Consider the following 18,270-nt stretch of genomic DNA (forward strand, 5'->3'; position numbering starts at 1 on the left):
CGATCGATCACTAAAAAATCCACCATGATAGTGGATTGTTTAGGGGCAGTTCCTGCCATGACCGGGAGAGAGTTCATTCCAATGAGTTGGACACGTTCAACCGTAAACCCTATCAATGGTGATAGGAAGGGTTTCAACTTCTCTCGGCCAATGCCCAACTATTGAACAACTGTCCAGTAGAGAATATCAGCCGAACTTCCATTGTCCACCAAGACTCGGTGAATAGAATGATTAGCCACCATTAAAGTTATTACCAATGCATCATCATGTGGCATTGAGACTTCTTTCGCATCTTCCTCTGAAAACGTTAGAACGCTTGGTTCCTACTTCTGGATTTTAGAGGGTTTTTCAAGCATAAAGATTTCTTCCATTCTCGCTTGCTTGACGTAGGCCTTCCTTACCGAACTTGATTCCCCTCCACCAGCAAGGCCTCCTGAGATAGTTCGGATCTCACCAACTATGGCTTGGTTCTGGGGATTTTGTTGCTTGCTCTGTGATACCCTCGGCTCGTCACGCTTCTGCCTTTGGTTGCGTGGTCGATCATTGTTCTAACCCGACTGCTGATTCTGACTATCCAGAGGGTTCTTTCCTTTGCCATTTTCCTCAGCTAAGAAGTTCAGCAACTTTCCATTTCTTAGAAATTTTTCAATTTCGAACCGAAGACTAATACAATCCTCGGTTTGATGCCCTTGATCATTATGATATTCGCAAAACTTCTGAGTACTGCGGTTTTGGGGGAGTGACTTCATCTTTCCTGGCCATCTGAAGGTCGGATCTTTTCTAACTTCCATGAACACCTTATAAACAGTTGTATTTAAGGGTGTCCATCCTACATATTGTTGATGATGATTTGGCCGGGGCGGTAGATCAATCTTCTTTTCTATAGTCTTTGGGTTCTGGCGGTCTTTTTTCTTCTTTTCAACAAAAACCCTAGGTTTTGTCATAACTGGACCAGCAGTAGGCTTACTCTCGGCAGCTTTAGATTTCAACAATGCTGAGATAGTTTCTTCTTGGTTGATGAACTCTTCAGCTTTGTTGTTGAACTGTCGTAGAGTTCCTGTTTTCAGTTTTTGGCTAACTCGGCCATTAAAGGCCCTTCAATCTTTATACCGTGCATCAATGTTGAGAGAATAGTCTTTTCATCCGTGCTTTCTACTATCAGTTTCTCATGATTGAACCGTAACATATAATCTTTCAGGGACTCGTTTTCTCCTTGTACGAGAGATAATAGATATGCTAGATTTTTCTTTCTTCTTCGAACAGCAAGAAATTGTCCTAAGAACTGCCCAAGATAATCAAAACTATCAACAGACTTAGGACTCAGACTCCTAAACCATTATTTGGCAACTCCCCTTAGAGTTAAGGGGAAAGCTCGGCAAGCGATTTCGTCAGGAGTCTCGTGAAGGATGATGTGAGCTCGGAAACTTTCCATATGGTCGGAAGGATCTCCACTTCCGTCATACTCACCAATCCGAGGGACCTTGAAACTACCAGGCATTGGAAATCTCATCACCCGATCAGTAAAATGCAAATTGGTGTGTTGCATCAGATCCTCGATAGCAGACCAATTTTCTCCATTTTCAATTAAGAAAGCCATTTTTTCGTACTTCTCTTTAAGATCTTCAACATCTTTATTCACAGCAACCTCCGCAGGTTTGACATGATGTGACCGACCATGATGGGAACGGCTACAGGGAATGACTATGGTGGGTTTTGACGTGACTGGATTCGCCATGGTGTGATTTGCCACCAAGTTGTGAATCATTACCGGGCCCTCGTCGGTGAGAGTTTTCCTTGGTCTGAGCAGTATGAGGACTTCCTCGTATTGAACTTCCAGCGTCTTGTTGAGTTGATTGATGTCGGGTTGATGGTGGTGGCTCCCTAAGAGACTCTTCTTACCTTCTCTGCGGTGCTGAATCTCCTCTAGGAGGTAACCTAGAGACGATCTCCTCATTTTGTTTCTTCATAGCCTCGATAGATTCGGCTATTCGTTTCATGAAACCTTCCAACATGGCTGTCTAGGGATTTGGATCATGTGACGTTCCAGGAATATCTGGTTGGACATTTGGGGTAGAATGTGGTGGTGTATCAGGGCGTGGGGGTGTGTTCACCATATCGGAATATTTGAGATCAGAAAGAACCGATAAAATCGAATTCCCACAGACGGCACCAAACTGTTTGAGTAGTTTTTCGAATGATGACGTGGAATGGGCCCTGTTGTAGACTTGATAACCGAGGATAAACTGGATATGAAAAACAGAGAGAAGGGATCAAGGCTGCCGGCATTGTCCGGCCGGGGAAAGCTCCGATGCCTAAGTTAGTCACAGTGTTTTAAGAAGAAAATAATCTTGAAGATTATGGGGGAGATAAAGGATATGCAATATATTCAGTTTTTTAGGGTAAAAAGAAGTTACCGAAATAGTGTAAGGGGACCCTCCTTTTATAGGCATCGGGTTGCACCTGTTCATCTAACATTGTGGACTTTACCGAGGGTTCACGTGTCAACAATATATTGGGGAACAGTAAATAGGACACTTATGTTGATATATCTAACATTCCGAGAGTGATTCCCGAGATTTAGTATCCATGGAAGGCTCGGCTTACTGAGCCTTCTAACCGAGCGTTCTTTACCGGGCTTTAGTGGGCCTAAAATAATCGAGTGTAAACATGGTGAATAGTAAAAATGACTGAGCTCTAAGGATGGGCCGAGAAATCGTTTACTGGGCCCAACTCAGCTGATCCATAACCCAACAAGATCGATGATCAAATAAAAATAAGGGTTATGATTTTAAGAACTCTTCCCTCCTTAGAGTTATCTTAAAGAATTACAAGATCTCAACCTTGATATTCTACATTTATGATGGTTTAATTTGTTATACTCATGAACTAATAGGTTAGCCTTATTAAATAAGCAAGAAAAAACAAATATCTTCATTAATTGTATGGGCTTTGGTTTTTTTTTTTTTTTCTTTAATAATCTTTCACTAATCAAATATTGTTAATTTGCAGGCCCAGGGGTACGCGTTTTCCCACCTCCATTTCTAGTACTTCATGGCTGGTTCCAAGAAATTGGCTTTAATTTCAAGTAATGACATGTACCACGTGGGCATTATAAGATTGTAGGGCTTGAGAATCGCCTAAAGGCCCATGGCCCGAAGGGTTTGGTTCGAATAGGTAGGTGCCAAACCATCAGCTCATGGAACACCGTGTACAAACTGCCAAGGGGAACACTATGTACAATCTCTTTAATCGCCATCATCTTTTCCTCATCAGTGGTGGGGATCTAAGAATTCATATTAGGAGGAGCGGAACTAAAATAATAATTTTTTAAAATTTTTTGAAAGGGTGGGAGAAGGAGGAGTAGAGGTTAGGGTTAAGAAAACTAAAAAAAAAAATTACCCTTAGAAAAAAAAAAATTCAAAAATTTTTGGAGGGGCGGGTGCCCTTGTCTGCCCCCTTTATATCTGCCACTGAGTTGTCATTCATGGCTTACACACTCTTCCTTTTCCCTGCTAACTTGAGTGTTGGAGGGCTTCATAGGCAAGTGCTAGTGAACCACTCTAATGGTTCTTTCTTCTTGCAGGTCATACCCTTTGAGCTAGCCGGCGTGGAGCTAGTGTGGTATGAAAAACCAACAAAAATAGTGATGTGATATATATAGTATTACAGTATTACTCTTTAATTTCAAAATGCGCATTTAATTATGATTTTTAATTGAATATAGGAAAAAATATTACAAAGGCCTCTCAACTAACAACCATTTTTTTTAAAAACCCTATGAAGTTTAAAGTATGCCTAAAGTGATATATCAAACTACGTACCAATGTCTGCCAAAAATGAAACATTTTTTTATTATATTTCTATAATACTCTTATTCTTTTAAAAACTAAAATAAAAAACTAAATTAAACTATTTTTTTAATGTTACATATATATAAACGATAAAAAAAAAACATTTTTATTGTTTATAAAATTTGTTTTATTATGGGATCAAAATGTAGCCAGAGTTAGCAATATATTAAGAAATAATGATCGATCCCCTTTACTTATGTCGTGAGTTCTCTTTTATAGGGTTTTATCTTTGTAACTACTTCCTTGATCTCCTCCCTTCAGATGATTGAAGAATCATTTGAAATAGTGGGGAGATAATGTGAGGTAGTTGAGATAACGTAGGATCTTATGAGATAATGTAGGACCTTATAAGATAATTAAAGGTTGTTGAGAGATAGTGGGACCCATAGTGGATTTTATCCCTAACAGATTTCCAAATTAATATTACAAACAAGCAATCTACTTGAAGAACTCCATAACCCAAAGATTACAGACAAAAGATTCATATCTGATGCCACTAAACCCTTCTTTGGTTGCCAAGGCAATGAATTCTGCTTCCGTCCTTTCCTTCCCTCCTGGGTTAACTAGAGTCATCATGCTCACATCCGATTGACAGTTGCTCTTCATAGAAGTGCTAATCTCAAGCATAATTGGAAGAACTGCATCCACAGCAATCACATTTCCATCATTTGGTGTAGCCTCGTAGCAGTACTTCAACAGCTTCAAGCACTGTTCATCACTCCAATCATGGAGTATACACTACAAAATGTATCCAAATTATAACACCATTTCTCTTCAACTCATATACAAAAAGTACACAAATCAATCAAATCCACCTTCATAAAAATGGCATCCCCCTTAGGAATGCTTTCGAACATGTCTCCCCCGACATGTTCCACACTTGCAACACCAATTAATTAACACCTCTCTTTATCCCCACACACACAAATATATATATATAGCTTATGAAGAACATTATATATATATATAAAAGAAGAGCAAATTAACCAGGATAATATGGGGCATGTTTGATGCAGTTTGGATAACAGTTGGGTGTCTGGTACTGTAATCGAGTGCACGATGTGTCTGCAATCGAGCGCTCGATTTGCGATCGATCGCCCATGTGCTGCGATTGAGCACACGCGAGACCTTTATGTTATTTTCTGCGTTTTAATTAGGTTAAGCCGTCGTTATTTCATTGTTTTAGTAGGATTAGGTTTTGAGAGTCAATATTGCGTTATTTTATTAGGTTTAGGGTTTTGGGGGTATTTATGTCATATTTTATTATGTTAAGGGTTTTGAGCTATAAATATATGCTTATAGCCTCTAGAGAAAGACAGTTGTTGATTATTATTGATTTTGACTAATGAGAATACTCAGAGTTGAGTTTATTCCTCTTTTCTTTTAAACTTTAGAGAGTATCTATTGTTTTTAGAAGAATTCTTAGATCTTTAATAGAATCTAGATCTAGAGTTATTTATCCGCTGCTTATTGATGTTCTTCACTGCAGCCCACTAAGTCACGCTGCATCAGTTGGTATTAGAGCTCAGTTACTTTCCATGAATGGGGAGGAGCAACCGCTTTGCAGACATGAATGAAGTGTACGTGCGCATGGAGGCAACACGTAAGGAGCAACTGGCGATTCGTTTGAGGCACATGAGTGGTGGGCCAAACAATTGTCATCGCCAACCAAGACCGTGATTCGCGGAGGCGGAAGGCAAATCTATCGCTGAACGTTGGCAACTCAAGGGGGATCAATTCTAGGCTATGTGGTATCAACTTGAAGACCTCACTACCCAAATATCCAACTTGTATTGTCATAATGGGAATGGATCTAGAAACCCGTTTACAGAGCGCCGAACGCAAGGACGTCAGCAGCTTAGGCAAGCTCATGCCAATGAATGGGTGAGTAGATTCAAACTCGATACACCGGAATTCCAAGGTTGCTTGCAACCCAAAGAGTTCATGGTGGCAGAAAAAAAATAGAAAAATTCCACAAAAAGAAGTACCTAGGAATATGGCGGAGATTAGGAGCCAATCGATTGTGGTGGAGGAAGAAGACAGATTTATTGAAGAAGATTGCTTAGTTAATTGGGCCTCTCCACCAATATATGACACCTATCCCAACAAAGAGGTGAATTATATACACCAAGTGTTTGATGAAAGTCCTAAACAACAATTCTTTGATTTGGAAGTTGATTTCCTTGGAGTAGATGCTATCTTATCAAAAACTTTTAACCAAAGTTGTGATGAGATCTATGGGGCGGAGGTGACTTGTCTATCAAAGAGTGAAGGGGTTTTTGTGAATACTTAATTTGGGAATTCTCATAGCATGTGGGAAGGGAAAGGCACGACAAGAGCATGCCAAGCCTACACAGCAAGGGGAGGCGCAGGGTCTTCAATATAACTGTGGCGGTGTGTTGATGAATAAGGCCATCACGTTTATTATGGGGTGTGGCCTTGTTGTGATTTTGAGCAAAGGATAATTGAATGAGTTGACGGGGCATCCAAAGGATCGCGAATAGAACTGGCCGAATTCAAGGACGAATTCTCTCCAACTAGGGGAGAATGATGCAGATTGGATAACAGTCGTCCGTCTGGTACTGCGATCGAGCGCACGCTGTGACTGTGGTCGAGCGCTTGGTCTACGATCGATCGCCTGTGTGCTGCGATCGAGCGCACACGGGACCTTTATGTTATTTTCTGCGTTTTAATTAGGCTAAGCCGTCGTTATTTCCTTGTTTTAGTAGGATTAGGGTTTTGGGAGTCAATATTGCGTTATTTTATTAGGTTTAGGGTTTTTAGTGTGTTTATGTCATATTTTATTATGTTTAGGGTTTTGGGCTATAAATATATGCTTATAGCCTCCAAAGAAAGACAATTGTTGATTATTATTAATTTTGATTAATGAGAATACTCAGAGTTGAGTTTATTCCTCTTTTCCTTTAAACTTTAGAGAGTATCTATTGTTTTTAGAAGAATTCTTAGATCTTTGATAGAATTTAGATCTGGAGTTATTTATTCGTTGCTTATTGATGTTCTTCGCTGCAGCCCACTAAGCCACACTGCATCAATGTTGTATAACATGAGGCGAGTCGGAATTAATGGCCTTGATATGGGGGTATTTGGAAGTGATCAAGTTGAGAGTGACTCCTAGACCGTGGCCCACATCAACCAATTGCTTGAGTTGCTGGAAGCCTTTGTAGGAGTCAAGGATGTCATTAATAACAACGGTTGTGTGGTTGAACATGGCTGTGTTAAAAACCTGGTTGACCCTAAGCTCCAACCCGGAGTACTCGAAGATATGGATGCCATGAACTCTGTTGAATGCAATTCCTCCCTCAAGAATTGCATCTTTCAGTTGGGACCTATCAATGAATTCGGACCAGCATCAGCACAAGTACTGGATTGTACGAGCAAAACTTTGTAAATAAGAAAAAGGTGTAAAAAGAAGAAAAAGGCGAGGTGAAAATAGAAAACAGACCAGCTATCTAAGAAGACCTTGCAGTGATGCAAGGCCATGATAGGTCCCAAAGAGACACCATCTTCGTTGCAGACGAAGTGTTTAGACACATCAGAAAGACTATAAAGCCTCTGCAAAGATCCAGAGTCATCAGCAGCCACAGAGCAACCAAGCAGAGAGTGGGTGGCCAGCATCCTCAGAATACGGTCCAACATCGTGGGTGCCTCGGGGTTCTTGGTTGGCATCTGTTGAACAATCTGTGTTGGGGAGAGCTTGGCTCCCAGACCCACTTTTGCTAGAATTTCAAAAACGCCAAGCTCCACGGCCGATCGCATGGCCATGGGCATCACAAGGGAGCCCGCCACCTATAGTGCATACGAGTAGCTCTCTTCTTCATTCTCATTAATTTTTGGGGTCGATTTCTCTAGAGAGGTAGCCATTATAGAAACTTGGAGTGACGATCGAAGCTAGTCTGCTCCATATATACATCTTTTTCGAGGAAGTGGGGGGAACTATGGCCCCGGCCGGTCCCCCATAGCTCCCAACGTCTCTATGTGTAAGCAACGTCATCGCAAACGTGTATTAATTATAGAGACTTTTTGGAAGCTAACTATAGCAATTTGAATAATCAGTAATGTCTTTTTTGAAGAAGTAGGGCATCTCTGGTTCCACCTAACTTGAAGACTTTTTGACATGGTCCCCCCTCCCTCCGTCTCTGCATGGCAATTTGACCGTTGTCATTTTTGACCCCATGGTACTATGACCTGTCCTTCTAACCTATGTGAGCCCCAGATAGGAAATTATATATATATATAGTCATTTTTGACCCCATGGTACTATGACCTGTCCTTCTAACCTATGTGAGCCCCAGATAGGAAATTATATATATAATGTACAAACAAATAGGATTGTCTTCATTAAAATGGAGAAGATTCATTTTATTACATTGCATTTTATAATTTTATCTATATATGGGACAGAAATTTCCTCCAAACCAGTTTGAAGGAAATATCCTCAAACCCATTTAAAATAGTGTCATGTGTCGATAAATATTTATAAAGCATATTAAATTCTTAACGTCATTAATAGCAGTTTACGAACTTATATATGAATAATATCCTAAAAATATTATTCATTATTAATTAACTCCTGTATAAGAGCTGATTATATTACCCAATTTTGTACCTAATACAATTCTAATGCGGAATTCAATGGGCATCACATATAGATTCTTAATTTTTCGTTAGTTTTGTATGTTGAGATCGATGATCAAATAAAAATAAGGGTTATGATTTTAAGAACTCTTCCCTCCCTAGAGTTATCTTAAAAGAATTACAAGATCTCGACCCTGATATTCTATATTTATGATGGTTTAATTTGTTATACTCATAAACTAATAGGTTAGCCTTATTAAATAAAGCCCTGACCACTCGCATAATTGATTTTTATCCAGAGTTTTTGCTTCTTCTGCCTCCATTCTGATGTTGGCTCTGAAACTATTTATGAAACTTGTGGACCGAGGAGAGATCTGACTGAATACAAAACCAATAAATCAGTCTTTTCTTATTCCTCAATTATTGATTTATTTTTTATGAATTATTCCAGTCTTTTCTTTTCTTTTCTTATTCTAGTCTTTTACTCTTTTTCCCTACTTGATCAACTTTGTGCTTCCCTGCTTCGATCTAATCTGTTCAGGATATATATATATATATATATAGTTTTGCAAGGTTTTGTATAGTTTTAAGCTCAGATCCGCCTGTACATGCTCCTCTCCCACGCACACGATATACTAATGGCTTAATTATCAAGGTGCACTTGGGCTTTGCCTTTGGCTTCATTCCTTTTTTCTCTCTTCTTTTTGAAGCTACTGATATCATTAATTATCTGCAGCATTTGCTCTATATATATATATATCTTGAAGAATTCTTTTCTCAGTATCTTTATTAATTATCTGGTGTTTGATGCATGTTGAGATTGATCAGGTAATGAGCTGACAAAAAAGATAAGGAATTAGCAGCATCTTTCCTTTTCTTTCTTGTTACCTAGCTCCTTCTATACCCGGTTGTGATTTTATTTTCTTTAATTTCAAAACCATTTTCCTCTACTTTTTTTTTTTTCCCTTTGTCTGTTGATTTAATTTTAGAATAACAAACATGTTATGCGGATATACTCATGCTGCATTACTGCTAGACTATGTTTATTTAGAATTTGTGTTTTCTGTTAACAAAAAAAAAAAAAAAAATCCACTTTAATTCAATCAAGATACTTTATTCAAACTAAAAGCAAAAAACACTCTAAAGAACCCTTTATAATGAGACATTTCATGTTAACCAAACTTCAACTTCGTAAAAAATGATGATTTGAGTCTGATGTGTATGAATTATTTTTAATTATAAATAATCATGATATATAAATGTGGGTTTGTAAAAGTTCTGAAACATCATTTGAAAATCCATATGCTTTTTAAGTAATTAATTATTTTGGAAAAGCTTGATTGCGATATTAAAAAAAAAAAAAAAAAAAAATTGCTGAGAGATTGTGGTAGCATCTAGATGAACAAAATATTTGTAAAGCTTATATGTCATTCAATGTCCATGGTTTACTATGAGCTGACTCATGGTATGTTGCAGTGATAGTGGGAGCATTTTCTTCACAGCAATCTAAAGAAAGCTGTGGTTATCAATTTGAATGAAAATGCTGTAAGCCTTATTACTCTTTTCCTCTTTATGTTAATATTTATTTTGACCTTATATTCTAGAAATCAATGCCCAAATCAGATTTTGAAAGCTGACCAACTTTGGAGTAATTTAAGTGCTCTCATGTTTTTACATTTATATGGCTAGTGGTCAAATACTTTGAGATCATACCCAATCTCTTGCCAGAAGCCCTTTGTTTAGTAACTTATGTGGTTACCTTTATGTCAAATTTTAATTGTCAATTTATCCCAAAACGTACAGGCTTTGCAAGTTGGACAAAGGCAAATCTAGCTCAATTCCACTACCAACAACTCAGGCCTCAATGATGCCATTTCTTGAAATACAGTACCCTCGGCCCGCTTCACCCGTAAAACTATTAGGTCATGCTGGATGGTTGCTGCTACTGAGACTACAAGTGTATAGCAAGGTTTTTTGGCAGTCAGTTTTTTTTTCTTTTTTTTTAACAGTAAGCTGCAGTTTGAGATGCTGCTGGTTGCTTGGTTTGCTATGTGATGGTTTGGCTGATGTAGTTTGTTACTTTGCTGGTTGTAATCTATATAGTTGAAGTGTTCAAGAAGCTTGTTGTTTTCCTGGAGTTTTTGGCTAAATAGCTAGAGGGCATTGTATTTATTAACTTTTTTAAATGAAAGAGTTACTCATTAATAAAAGAACGACTTTGAAAGGTGAAAAGCTTTATGCTTTATCATTCATTTTTATGTTGGTTTATCTTTGTTCATCGAGCCGGCAATAGTGAGAAAGAGTACAGATGAAAAAAAAAAAAAAATAGCAATTAATTAATTCCATTAAAAATTGAGGCATTAAAATGAAGATGAGGTTGCTGTGTTGGCATTCTTCATCGATGCCGGCACAACAACCTTCGCCCGCGTCCTCTGTCATCGCCGGCAGATGAGGATGCGTCGGCGTCGACAGAGAACACCGGCATAGCAACCTTCGCCGGCGTCCTCTGTCGACACCGGCAAATGAGGATGCCCCGGCATCGACAGAGGGCGCCGGCGAAGGTTGCTGTGCCACGTCGACAGAGAACGCCTGCACAGCTTCATTTTCTTCACTAGCGGTCGCCCAAAATGCTGGAAAACAACATTGTCGACATTGTTTAAGCCAGCATTAGCAACAAATGCCGAGAATACAATTCCCGGCATTTGTTTTCTCTTCTACAGTGTTTTTTGGGTGCCGAGAGAACCTGTTTTTTTTGTTAGTGTCCATTCACTCAGTTCGCTTTGTGCTTAGAAAGTAGCATAAGAAAGCAATGGGCTTCCGTCCATATGCCTTGATCAAAAGTTAGATGTTAGGGGGTATTTATGCAACGTCACCCAATACATGGTCTTACTCTTGCAACATCTCTTTGACTAAGAGCAGCGTCAATTCTTAGCACGAGGGTGAAATTAAATGTATATGGAGAAAAATCCAAAGATGTCATGATATTAAAGGGAGGGCCAAATCCATTGCTCGAGGGCCTCGGTGCATGCATCCAATCGTACACATTGTCTTTTTTAAAGTTTATAGGCTATCTTTGTAGGTGGAGGAAAATGTCACTAATCTACATGCAGGACTTAATTCACGATTTATAACAAGGTTGAAACATTAATATAAGAAGGTATATTGATTACATAAATGTCACTTGAAGTTTTTATGTTTAGAGTGCAATAGCTAATTTAGTTAACAAAATCTATAAATCTTGTACAAGGTACTCGGGATTTAATTATAGAGAAAAAATACTTTAGTAGAGGTTCTTAGAGTTTAACTTTTTAACAAACCACTCATTAAGGTATATTCCCTTATTAAATCGCCTATTTTATTCTATTTTATTTTATTGACATGTCTAAGGGGATAGAAACGGAAAATAGATATTTAAATTAGTGATTTTCGGTTCAGCTTCCATGAGATGTGGCCTTTGGCCAATTGAAATTTTATTGTCTCAATCTCTTTTTTATTTTTTCTTCCCTTTTTTTTTTTTTTTTTTTTTCACCCTTTAGCCCTTTCTGTCCAACTCCCCCATTCTAATAAAAGAAACTTAAATGTAAAGTGAATATTATGCGCAGTTATTTTATTTTTATTTTTTAATGTTTACACTTACTTTTTCTAATGTCAATCAATTTTAGCTATAATGAAAAAACCAAAGGCGGCTCAATAGTTTCACAATTTTCACGTGCAAGTGCTTCTCACTATTAAAAATTGAATCAATAAACAGTTTCCACCACAAAAATACGACACATCATCAACACCTCACGCATCTTTTAATTTATGATTTGTTGTCTACACATCCTATGAGAACTGATTCACAGCACGCGGCGTGCCACGCCCGTGCAAAAATTTTTTTTTTTTTTTTTTTTTTTTTTGTAAAAAAAAAAAATTTTTGCATGCGGCGTGCGTGCTGTTTATCTTTGCTCCACATCCTATTGTCTACCTCTATTAATCTATGATTTGTAGTTTACGCATCCTACTATCTACATTCTTCACTAATAAGACAAGACAATAAATATAAAAATATAACACTAGTACTTAAAATAGCCATAATTGCTGAAATGCTTTTAGTTGACATTAATTCTTCAATAGCTACGTGTTAGTTCGAGCATCACCCATGAATTCTCTAAAGTTTAACTAAATTTTAACTAGAAAATTTACTTTTGTTATTTTATCTAATTACATTTTATAAGCTCCAAATATCAATAAATATTTATCTACTTTAAATAAATATTATTTTTTATTCATTGTTAGTCGGTTGAAACTAACCACCAAAGAAAAAAAAGGGACTTCCAAGTTTACAAAGGGAGAAATAAAATAATGAATGACTAAAGAAAAACTAGCATTAAATATGGAGAGAGATTGAGACAATAAAATAAATTGGAGAAATGATGAAGAGTTTGATAAATGGGAGTGTTTTAGAATATTCTCAAAATTTTGGCTAAAAACACATAATAGAGAGTTTATTAAAAATGCTCTTAGTTGTAATAGTAAATAAGGATCTCTACATCTCTAGAAGATGTGACATGATTTTTCAATTAAAAAATTAATCTTCATGTACCAATTGCTATGAGAGACCAATTTGTATATATGTTGAACGTAAATTCTTTCATTTTATAACACTTAAAATATGAGGTAACGGGTAAATTCTTTCATTTCAGCACACTTAAAATATGAGGTAACGGTTATCTCATATGTACGTCCCAATTGTCCAACATGTTTTTTTTTTTTTTTTTTTGTGATTATAATTGTCCAACATGTTATAATGGAACTCATCAGATGGGTTTTTATTATCAAGACACGTTTTTTATGAGATCGTTTTTGCAACCACACATCTTCTAGTCAAGAAAGCATCAATAACTCATTCATGTCGATCATATACACGTCCCTCCAAAAGAAGCCCAATTGGTACTTGGTAAGCGTCCAAAATCATAAAATGTAAAGGAGGCGACACATCATATGAAATTTCAACTAGAAACAATATATACGGCAATCACTATGAGCAGGAAAAGAATGCAACTGGCTGAATACAAAAGATTATAGTATCAGAGCCTTTCAACCATTAAACTATATATGCTCTCTTCTCATAGAAGCCAAATCAGTCCAACAACATGCAAAGGTTTGGGAATCAGCCACAGCACAAACCACATAATTTCTCCAATAAATTTAAAGAGAAATGTTATAAATTTCAAATTTTCTTTCTAAAAGTTAGTTCTCAGATAATGTGTTACCATCTTATGATTTTGTGACACATTATTTACTTTCTTAAAGTAATAAATCTCATGAGATGATGACACATTATTTACAAACTATATTTTATGAAAAAAATTTGAGATGTGTACCGCTTCTCAAATTCAAAAGTAACGAAAATTACACAAATATGCTGGGAATAGCCTGGAGGGGCTCAGCCTTATGTAAGGTAATGCCTTGAATCTGCCACTCTCATTCTCTCTCGCGCCCAATTCGCCTTCTGTTTCTCCTCCCTCCGAATCCATTTCTGAAGCTCCCTCTCTCTCTCTCTCTCTCTCTCTCTCTCTCTCTGTTCCTTCACCGTGTAGATAATTTTCTTTTCCCATTTCAATCAAATTCTCGCTGCGAATCAAAGACAGACCCCGAACCGGACTTGAATTTTTGGGATCCAGTTTTTCATCCAGTTTTTCAAAGCTACGAATTTGACCCCTCCTTTCTGGTAAATCTTCCATTTGCGTTTTTTGCTAATCGATGGAAATTTTCGCTCTGATCTGTGCATTTCCTTTTTAAATCAAGGATGCTCGGATCAGTATACCTATCAATGTGATCTGGTATGCCAGATCCGTTGCTGCTTTGATCTATTCTACAATGCGATACGATCTTGTGTTGTTTGATAGTTCAATATGTATCTTTATATGCATCTGTTTGTATGTATAATCCTTTTGAGCTGGATCTGTGATTCTTTTGTTTAAATTCTCTGCCTGTTTGATTCAGACCTTTAATTTATTTTCTATGTCTTGGAGTTTATGGCACTTAAGATGGTCGTATTGGCCATAACCTTCTGTTTCGTTGCTGAGAAACCCGTGGAATGGAAAGAACACGATATGTTGAATGGTATGCTTTTGGGCTTTAAAAAATGGAGGGCTCGCCTTAACTAGGCCAGATATAGTATCTGTTTCCTTTGCTTTTGGGCTTTAAAAAATGGAGGGCTCGCCTTAACTAGGCCAGATATAGTATCTGTTTCCTTTTCTTGCACCCCATTTCCCACTAAATCTGTGTGGGGTTTCTTTAAGGGTTTTCCCCTATAGTTCGTTTGATCAGTCAGTTAATTTTCAATTCTTCAAGACTTCATTTGATGTACATGCAAAGTTTTTAGTTGAAACAGTACTCTACCTTCTATTAAATAAGTGAATCACGTGTTTAATTCATTAGTTTAAAATGGTTATGACTCTGATTTTTTTAATCTTTGTAGATAGCTTGACATGTATATAGTGTGAATCCCATTATAATAGAAGATGATAATTTCCACGGTTAAGGGACTCTGTGGGTGGATCCCATTCAACAGGGCAGTGGCGGAGCCACGTTAGTCTTTGAGGGTGCCGTGAGATTTAAAAAAAAAAAAAAAATTTTTTGTTTTTTTTTTTTCTCCTACCCACGTAACCCACGGCACCCCAACGGCACACTGCACTGTGTAGTAGTAGTCCTAGTGGGTGTGTCATGTTTGATTGTTCATTTGTTTGAACTTTGAAGGCTTAGTCTTGAGACGGGAAGAGAAGAGGCGAGTCTGGTGAGTGAGGAGTCTTGTCTCGTGAAAGGTGGAAAACTGGAAATAGAAGATAAGAAATGAGTGGTTGAAAGATAAGAATGAAAATTTTTAAGGAAAAAAAAAAAAAAAATCTGCAAGGAGTAGGCTGTAGACTTGCGCATTTTATTTTTTTACTTTTTTTTTCCTGAGCAATAGGCTTGCGCGTGAGTTGAAGACTGAAGTTAAAGGAAAGAAAAATAATAATAATAATAAAAAAAGAAATAGTTGTAGACAGTAGAATGGTGAGTTTTAAGGTAGAAAAAAAATATATTAAAGAGAATAGAAAGCCATTAGATTCTAGAAGGTGAGAAAAACTAAGACAAAAAGATGTAGATAGGCGTTAGAATTTAGATTATAGAAGGGTGAGTTAGTGGAATTTGAAGTAAGAAAAAAAATAAATGAAGAGAGTAAATGTAAGCATTAAATTCTAAAAGGTAGAAGGTGTGAAGTGGAATTTTAAGGAAAAAAAAAATAAGGGTAAAGTCCACATACCTCTCTCAAACTACCACCCAATTGATAATGTCCTTCCCAAACTTTCAATTGTGACAATATCCCCTCAAAACTACCAAAACATTGTCAATGTCCCCCCCAAGGCTAGCAATAAGACAAAAATGCCCCTACAGATTTCTCAATAAGACAAAAATATCCCTATAAATTAAAAAAAAAAAAATTAATTTTTTTTTAAAACGAAAAATTTTAATTTTAAAATAATATCTAAAAAAAAAACAATTTTTTTAAACAATTTCTTTTTTTAAACGGAAATTTTTATTTTTTAAAAAAAACTATTTTTTTTTATTTAGTTTTAAAAAACAAAAAAATTCATTTTATTAAGCGTAAATTTTATTTTTTTAAAACGTAAATTTTTATTTAAATAAAATTATAAAACAAAAATAAAATAAAAAATCGAATTTTTTTTAATTTTTTTCTTATAAAATTGATTTTAAAAAAGAAAAAATTGGCCAAGTTTGGATTTTTTTTTTTTGGTTAGTTTTAGGTTTTTTTCTAGATGTTTTAGTATTTTTGTTTATATTTTACTACGGGTAATTTCGTCATTGGGGGCAATATTGACAATTTTTGGTAGTTTGGGGGGGGGGGGGGGGGGGACATTGTCACAATTAAAAGTTTGGGGGGGACATTGTCAATTGAGTGGTAGTTTAAGGGGATTATGTGGACTTTTCCCAAAAAATAAATAAATAGAGGAGTAGGCGTGAGGAGGTGAAAAGTTTTTTTTTTTTTTTTGAAAAAAAATAAATAAATAAATTATGGTGAGAAAGTTTAGAATACAATTTAAACTAAAATAGAAGTACTAAAATTAATTAGTGTGGGAGGAAGTTTAGAATACAATTTAGAAGATTACTTTTTCTTTTTTTTTTTTTCTTTTTTTTTTTGTGTGTTCAATCATTTCTTTTTCTAATTCATTATTTGTTTTTATTGGTTTACAGCATTCGGCTAAACCTTATTGTGTTTGGTTTGTTTTCAAGAAATTCCTTAAGATACCTCTGATTCACTGAAAGGTACTCATTTTTCTGAGACACCATTAATTGTGTTCAAGTTTATTTCGTAAGTAGTAAGTAGTTTGTATTATTATGTGTTTGTGATAGTTAGATAATATTTTGAATGGTTACTTTGTTTGTTGAAGTTCTTGTTTAGCTTTTTGTTGTGTTGTTGCTCATGTCTATAGCAAACTAAACACTTTTGTATTGGGAATGGAAGTTTTTTTTTTCATATAGTGCTGACATATTATATTTCTAATATATCAATTTAAGCACGGACTTTTATAGATATTTTGTTATAATGCATATATTGTGTGAATTACCAAATTTTTAAGACGCCAAAAAAATTTTAGTGGCATCCCCAATATAAATTCTCTAGCTCCGCCATTGCAACAGGGCCATTAAAACTAGTTCTCCGGGGGCGTCCACTACCCCCAACTTCTCTTTTTCGAATCGCTCAATGTAGTCTTTCAAGGATTCCAAATCCTCCTGCTGCACTGTCATGAGGTACGTCAGTGGCATCTTGCGCCTTTGGGTGGACATGAACTCGGCCAGAAACTTTCTGGCCAGGTCGGTAAAGCTGTTGATGAAATTAGGTGGGAGACTGGCGAACCATCTTCGGGCGAACCCCTTTAGCGTCAAGGGGAATTCTCGGCAAGCGATTTCGTCAGGGGTCGCGTGAAGAGCGACGTGGGTGGGAAACATCTCTAGGTGCTCCATATGGTCAGTAGTCCAATTGTAGGGGGGAATTCCTGGCACCTTAAAACTTCTCTGGTAACAGGTAATTCAACACCCGCGGGGTGAAAGGCAGGTTCGTGCTCTGGAGCACATCTTCGACCATTGTTTGCTTTCCCTTCAACTGCTGAGCCATTGCCTTGCATTCATCTTTTAGCTCGCGGTAAAGAGTTCACAAGTCTTCTTGATGCTGTGGGGCCTCCGGCTGTTCAAGGCGAGCGCGGTTACCATGACCTTCACGTCTGTTGCCGCTTCGCCTACATCGCCTATATACTTCTCCTGTGGCATCGGTCTCTATCTCCTATTGGTCATGCCCCCATACTCATATGCATGTATTTGTTCTCTTCGACCACCCCCTCCATTGTGTTCTCCGTAATATTCTTCTTTCCCATAGTAACTGGGACTATAACTACCTTCATAAGGTCTGACTAAATCAACCCTATAGCATGAAAATAGGATCTATCGGACAGAGGGCCAAAACGAGGGTTTATATAATATACATTAGAAACTCCACTTAAACCCAAAATTTGAACCTCTATACAGATAATCCACTTTTGCTGGGCTTTGCTACTCAAGAACTCTTCCTTACACTAAAACTATTTAAAAATCAGAAAAATTAAAGAACGAAAGTTTTGTGTGTTATCAGCTGAAAAATGATTCATGTCAATATTTTTTCAATATTTTTCCCAATCTCATCTTACAAATTCAATATATCAATAATTAGATTTGTGGACTTATGTAGACCCAACACAAATTTAATGGTAGATTCATCTATTCACTATGAAGATGATTAAAA

At 36.8% G+C, this 18,270-nt stretch overlaps 1 pseudogene; it reads right to left on the reverse strand.

Annotated features, from left to right (window-relative positions):
* Nucleotides 1–4,289: 4,289 nt before the first annotated feature.
* Nucleotides 4,290–7,733, reverse strand: LOC132186247 (isoflavone 3'-O-methyltransferase 4-like; annotated as a pseudogene).
* Nucleotides 7,734–18,270: the final 10,537 nt, after the last annotated feature.

This window comes from Corylus avellana, chromosome 6 (genome assembly GCF_965113065.1).
Source record: "Corylus avellana chromosome 6, dhCorAvel1.hap1.2, whole genome shotgun sequence".
Classification (NCBI taxonomy): Eukaryota; Viridiplantae; Streptophyta; class Magnoliopsida; order Fagales; family Betulaceae; genus Corylus; species Corylus avellana.